This window comes from Echinops telfairi, unplaced genomic scaffold, assembly GCF_000313985.2.
Source record: "Echinops telfairi isolate 266 unplaced genomic scaffold, ASM31398v2 ScPeMD7_1;HRSCAF=3_0, whole genome shotgun sequence".
Classification (NCBI taxonomy): Eukaryota; Metazoa; Chordata; class Mammalia; order Afrosoricida; family Tenrecidae; genus Echinops; species Echinops telfairi.
Genome location: NW_022103896.1, coordinates 93,629,576 through 93,636,285, shown reverse-complemented (window position 1 = coordinate 93,636,285; position 6,710 = coordinate 93,629,576). Strand labels below are relative to the sequence as shown.

The window sequence follows — 6,710 nt, the reverse complement described above, 5'->3', positions numbered from 1 at the left end:
TGCTCTAATTGGGGTCATTGTCCTCAAGACTTGGTGGGCCATCATGTGCTCCAGTCTCTCCTCCTCCCCCGTCATCTGCTCCTGTGTGCTCTGGTCAGCTGTATCCTTCTCCCGAAGCTCTGCATAAGTCTTGTTAAGCATTTTTTCCCCTCTGATGTGGGGTGGCTTCACCCAATTTATCCGTCAACAGGGCAGTTTCTGAGACATACGTTTCCCCCCACTTCACCATGTTGATTTGAAGTTCCTAAGTATCGTATATCACTCTGGTAGGAGTTTTTATTGATTTGAGGTGACGTTAGCACGATGTTGTGTGACAAGTGAATGATCTCCCCGTCCTCCCATCTTGAGAAACTGGCCTCAGATGAGATAAGCTCTCCTCTGTCGAAGTGGTTTTTTAAACGTGCATCAAAAGGGGGTGATATATATTCTCAGGTGCTAGGCAGGCTCTCTACCTTACTGTACGGGAGACCAGACTAGAGCATTCCATGACTTCAGAGCAGAAGCCAGCCTTCACCATGGTGTTTCTCCTTTTAGTAGTGGAATCATACAATCTTTGTCCTTTTGTGATTGACTAACTTCACTCAGCATAATGGTTTCCAGGTGCATCCATGTCATGAGGTCTTTCATGGTTTCATCGCTGTTTTTAGAGGATGCATTTCACTGCCATCGAGTCAGTGCTGACTCATAGTAACCCCCTGTGGTTTGCCGAGACTGTAACTGTTTATGAAAGTAGAAAGCCCAGTGTTTTTCCTGAGGAGCTGCTGGTGGTTTTGAACTGCCAACCATGTGGATCACAGCCCAACTTGTAACCACTATGCTACCATACGATTCCATTATGTGTATGTACCAGAGTCTCTTTATCCATTCTTCTACTGATGGAGATTTAGTCTGTTCCCAGTTTCTTGCTATTGTGAACAGTGCTGCAATGAACATGGAAGAGCATACATCTGGTTTTGTTCTGTCTCTTTTTTCTCTGGGTGTATGTCCAGTGAAGCTACTGCTGGGATATATAGTATTGTTTTAGGCAGCACCACATCACTCTCCACAATGCTGTATGTATTTCAAGCCCATCAGCTGTGTATAAGAGTTCAAATCTCTCCACACCCTCACAACATTTGTTGTTCTCGCTTTCTTAGATTGATTGGGCTATGGTTGTGGGTGTAAGGTGACCTTTTATTGTTTTCATTTGCATCACCCAGATAGTTAGGATCCTGAGTGTTTCCTCCTATGTCTTCTTTGTAAACAATCGCTTCGTGTCGTTTACCATCGTTTTAATTGGATTATTTGTTTTTCTTACTGAAGTGTTTCAGAATTCTATAGATTTTAGTAATTAGTCCCTTGTCCTTCATGTCATTGCAAAATATGTTTTCCCAAATCCTGGCGTCTCGTTTTACTCTTTTAATGTTCATAAGTGTTTTACTTTTAATACGTCCAGCCATCTATTTGGTCTTCCCTTGTGTGTGTTTCCATTACTGTATTTAGTAGTCTGAGTAGGCCGTTACATTTGTCCCAGTTTTCTCATTGATGATTACTAGAGCTTTGGCACTTACATTTAGGTCTCCAATCCACATCGAGCTCATTTTGTGCATGGAGTGAGGTCTGTGGGCTGCTTTATTCTTCTGCAGATGGGGTTCCAAGTTTTCCAGCATCATTTGTGGAAGGGGGTGTCCATCTCCCACTTAATGTTTTTGGTTCCTCTGTTGAAAATCAGTTGCCTGTAGGTGGTTGCTTTTAGTTATGAGTTTTCTCCCGGTTCCAGTGGTCTATGTATCTACCATTGTACCAGTACCAGGCTGTTTTGACTACCATGGCTCTGTAATAGGCTTTAAACTTGGGTAGTGCAAAGCCTCCTACTTTCTTCTTTTATTTGAGAAGTTATTTTGCTTATACTGGGTCTCTTCCTTCTCTATATGGAGTTGGTAACTTGGTTTTCCATTTCTTTAAAGAATGAAGTTGGTATACCCTCACTCAGCAAGAATAAAGGCCATGTTCAGTTCAGACATGAAGATTGTCAAGTCCAAAGGCCAAAAGTCACGTTATTTCCAGTCAGGCATTTCTGTGGCTCTTCTTGAGCTGGAGTTGAACTCAGATCCAAAGGCTCAGTTAAAGAAGCTGAATATAACAGAAATGAAGGAAATTGAAGTTCACGGTAGTCAACAATCTACTTTAATTTTTATTCTTGTTCCTCAATTAAACTATTTCTGGAAAATCCAAGTTTGGCTAGTACATGAACTGGAGGGGAAACAAATTGGGGTAAAGCACATTGTCTTTTATTGTTCAGAGGAGAGTTCTGCCTAAACCAACTTGGAAAAGCCATGTAAGGAGTAATCAGAAGTGTTGCAGGAGCTGAACTCTGACAGCTGTGCAGGACACAATCCTTGCAGACTTAGCCTTCCCAAGTGAAATCGTGGATTAGAGAATTTGTGTAAAACTGGATGGCAGTGGCTTAAAATTTTTCATTTGGACAAAGCAAAGACAATGTAAATCACAAAGTTAAAAACTTTTCCTGGAATTTATTAGAAGCTCATGGGCAAAGATGTTAATTTTGAATTCCCAGAGTTCCAATTGTAAACAAAAATGAATGATAAAATGCAATTAAAAAAATTTTTTTTTAAATGAGTAAAAAGTCTGGGTGGGAATTGTGTTATTTGTAGATTGCTTCAGATTGTTGTTGGTAACTGCCGTGTGTGGGTTCCCACTTACAGTGACCCTGTGTACAACAAAATTAAACACTACCCAGTCCTGTGCCATCCTTACAATTGTCCTTAGGTTTGAGCCCATCGATGTAGGCACTGTGTCAATCCGTCTTGTCCAAGATCTTCCCCGTTTTTGCTGCCCTATTACTTTACCAAGCATGATGTCCTCCAGGGACTGGTCTCTCCTGACAGAATCTCACAATCCTCGCCTTTAAGGAGCATTCTGGCTGTACTACTTCCAAAATAGATCTGTGTTTCCTTTTTAACATTCCAAGAAAACCCTATGTTTTTGTCCTTCTTGGTCGGACATCGGGCCATCATGAGTCAGAATTGTCTCAATGTCAACAGATTTTGTTTTTGTTGAAGCTAACATTTTCTAGACTGTGGTAACTCATCTTATGTACAACTCATGTATTTCACTCAGCCACAAAAATAATGAGAGGCATTTTGGAAGACACTAAGGCATACTCAGGTGGAGTGGTAGGGTTCCTCCTGTAGAGGTATTGTGTCAAGAAAAGCAAAGATGCTCAGAAGAAAACATTCCCAGTAGTTTTGTAAAGCTTTGCTCCTCTGTTGAAAGGGAAACCCTAATATCACTCTCCCAGTCATTAGCCTTCTGAAAATGAAGGCCTGGAAAGAAGCAAGTTTCTAATAGGGAAGGTGGAAGAACAAGTGTTTCCACAAGGAAACACTACCAATTTCTCCACCTTCAACATGAGCTGACCTGAGGCCTGAGGTGGTATACAGGCACCCATGCCCACTTGCATGCTAAGAACACTTAATAGTTTGGCTGAATTTACCAGTAGTTCATTAAAAAGTTGATTGTGTAATTTAGATGAAAGATTCTTTTTAGATGTTCCAAATAAACCAGAAATGCCTGGCATAGTAGTTAGTCCCTCATTGAGTAACAGATGCTTTACAATTTAATTCCTGTGCATTTGATGAATATTCATATGCATTAGATGAGAATTGTTTGGCTCAAGTAAGACTTTGCAATATCTCTTTGTCAACAAACAGGAAGAGGTATTCAATTGTGCCAAATGTTTATGTACTCTTCATTAACTTAACACATGCTAGCTATGGCCTTCCTTCAAGTGCTAGTCTACAACATAATGGCAGTGTTATTGCTTAGAAAGTAACCAAGGCATACCTGGCTATAGAAAGCAGAGGTACACACTGATGACTACTCAAACAAATGGCCTGATATCTTAAGCTAACATGTGGGATAAAGTCTGCACAATATCACAGAACTACTCTACCCTGGGACTTCACAGCAAAGGCTTGGCCCCAAAGCAAAGCATAGGACCAGATGGGGTTGAAGAATACACAGAGTGAAAAATTTTCATACATCTGTTCAACCCATTTGGATTTTTATATTATATCCCTCAAATTTTGCTTTTGACTGTTCTAGGCCCTAAAGCTGTTTTGCTGTCTAGGTCCCAAAGTGAATGATTGCATGCCAATGTGTATATTCTCCCATGGCTCATGGAATCAATCACTCAACCTCAATTTGAACCATTGTCCTTGATTCAAAACAGCTTTAAAGTTATTCCATCTGTGAATAGTTTATTTGGAAAACGGCACAAAACTCAACTAGGATTGTGCTCATTAACTGCTGTATCAATCATTATTTTTGTGGGACAGTTTCTGTACATTCTAACCAGGCAGAACAAAACAATTTTCAGCGTTCCAACATGTTGAATTTTCATTAGAAAAATACACTAAGGTTTAATTGTACAAACTTCCAAATACCTTGTCCTAAAATTTAAACTAGTATGATAATTATGTATACTCACATTATCTATTATTTCCTATACTTTATATTAAATATATTTCTGTATGTTATGGTGTTGTATGAAGTTATTGCATTATGATATATATTAGTATGTCATGTATTAGGTCAGTTTGTCTAGAGAAACAAATCCAATGGCACTCATGTTTACATAACAAAGAGCTTTATGATCCGGTGATATTTAAAACAAATGCAAATTGAGCTACCTTATGACCCAGCTATCCCTCTACTGGGCATATACCCAGAAGAGGTCAGAAATAGACCACAACCAGTCATCTGCACCCAGTGTTTATTGCGGTGCAATTCACAATTGCAAAGAATTGGAAACAACCTAAATAGCATCTGGGGTCTTAAAGGCTTGTTTTCAAACAAGCAGCCATCTAAGTGAGACATCAACTAAGCCCACATGGGAGAAGCACACCAATATATGTGATCTGAGAATTGTAAATAACGTAATCCAAATCTGAAGGAGAGAATGGTATCAGAGCTTAATTTATGAAATCCTGGTTTGCAGAAGGCTGTGGATGACAGCGGAAGTGCAAAATACATTTGTGGGATCTACCTAGGGAACAAGTCTTCGTGTCTTCCTTCTGACAATAATTGAGGGATGGGAATAACCTAGTGATCAGACATAATTGTAAAGAGCATAATAGGTTAAAATGAAAAATCTGACTTGAATGGTTAAAACATTATTTGATCTTCCTTTGGCACACTTTGAGCTTCAACTGTTTTTAAATACTGTCTCTGTTTGTTTGTTTGTTTCATATAGGCTTTTTCTCTCTTGTATTTTGTCAGTTTTGGTAGCCTTCTTAACTCTGTAGAGGCTGCAGAGATTGGAACTCTCATACATGATGGGTGCACATGTAAATAAATACAATTGCTTTGAAAAGCACTATGGCACTAACTGAAACAACTGAGAACAGAAATACCATACATGCCAGCAATACACTTGCTGGGCATATACCCCAAAGAAAGAAGAGACAGAACACTAATAGAAATACGGTCTTCCATGTTCATTGCAGCACAGTTCACAATGGCGAGAAGTTGGAAATAGCCCAAACGCCCATCAATGGCACAATGGGTAAAGAAACTGATACATACACAAGATAGAATAGTATGCATCCCTAAAAAACAGTGATGAGACCATGAAACACCTCATGACATCAGAAACCTGGAAACCATTGTGCTGAGTTAAGTTAGTCCATCACAAAAGGACAAATATTGTATAATACAGTTCACTGTTATAAATAGACACACCAAGATGAAGACAGGCTTCTTCTCTCAGGTCATGGAACCTTCTAGTCTGGTCTCCCAAACAATAGGTAGAGACCCTTCATAGCACCTGTGAACATACATCACCCCCGCTGTATATGTACATCTTAAAAACCACTTAGACAGAGGAGACCCCACCTCAGCTGAAGTCAGTTTTTCCAGAGGAGGAGAGAGGGTGAAAACAATTCTAATGCTGACACATAACAATGTAAACTAAGGTCACCCCATATCAACAGACACTCCTATAGTAAGAAAAGCAGTGGAAATTCAAGTCAAGAAGGGAGAAGAGGGACAAGTCGGTTTTGAACAAGGCCATTACATTTCTTTTAGAGGGAGGAGCAATCTCCTACAGGGAAAAAATACTTACCATTACTTATATACAACCCATGGGAGAATATCCCGTGTATGATATTCCTAATTGGACATGTTTGACCTATTTCTATCTAACCCTTGGTGACCCAGGCTGTGTGCTATAGACTACTGGGACTTTAGACTCAGGTACACAACATCTGTCAAGGGCCACATTAAAAGGATTCAATGTGGAAACCCCCTAAGTAAACTGGGTGTGATAGTTACATTATTTTACGTCAACTTCATGAAAGAATGAAGGGGTGGAGTCTAGCCTGCCAAACAGGTCACCACCTGAAGATGCTTCCTTGTGGGTATGACCTTGTCATGAGGATTCTGGGAAATTCCTCTTTTTCTCCTGGTAGGCAGACCACACACTCTCTGCTTCACATTCCTGTGAAGCCACATGGAGCCATGCTGATGGCAGCCAGAGCCCTGGAGATATTTCCACCGCCCTTGGATCCACAAGGTTTTGCACCCACCGGTCTGTGATCATCCTGCATTCAGCATCATTGCATGTGCTGCATGAGTCTAAAAAGGAACTTATGGACTAGTATCAGACAAATGGGCTAATATTGGAATTATGGACTTGATCTGGACTG

General features: G+C 40.1%; 1 pseudogene; it reads left to right on the top strand.

The window, feature by feature from the left end:
* The first annotated feature begins 1,986 nt into the window (after window positions 1–1,986).
* LOC101653506 lies at window positions 1,987–2,571 on the top strand (annotated as a pseudogene).
* The last annotated feature ends 4,139 nt before the right edge of the window (window positions 2,572–6,710 follow it).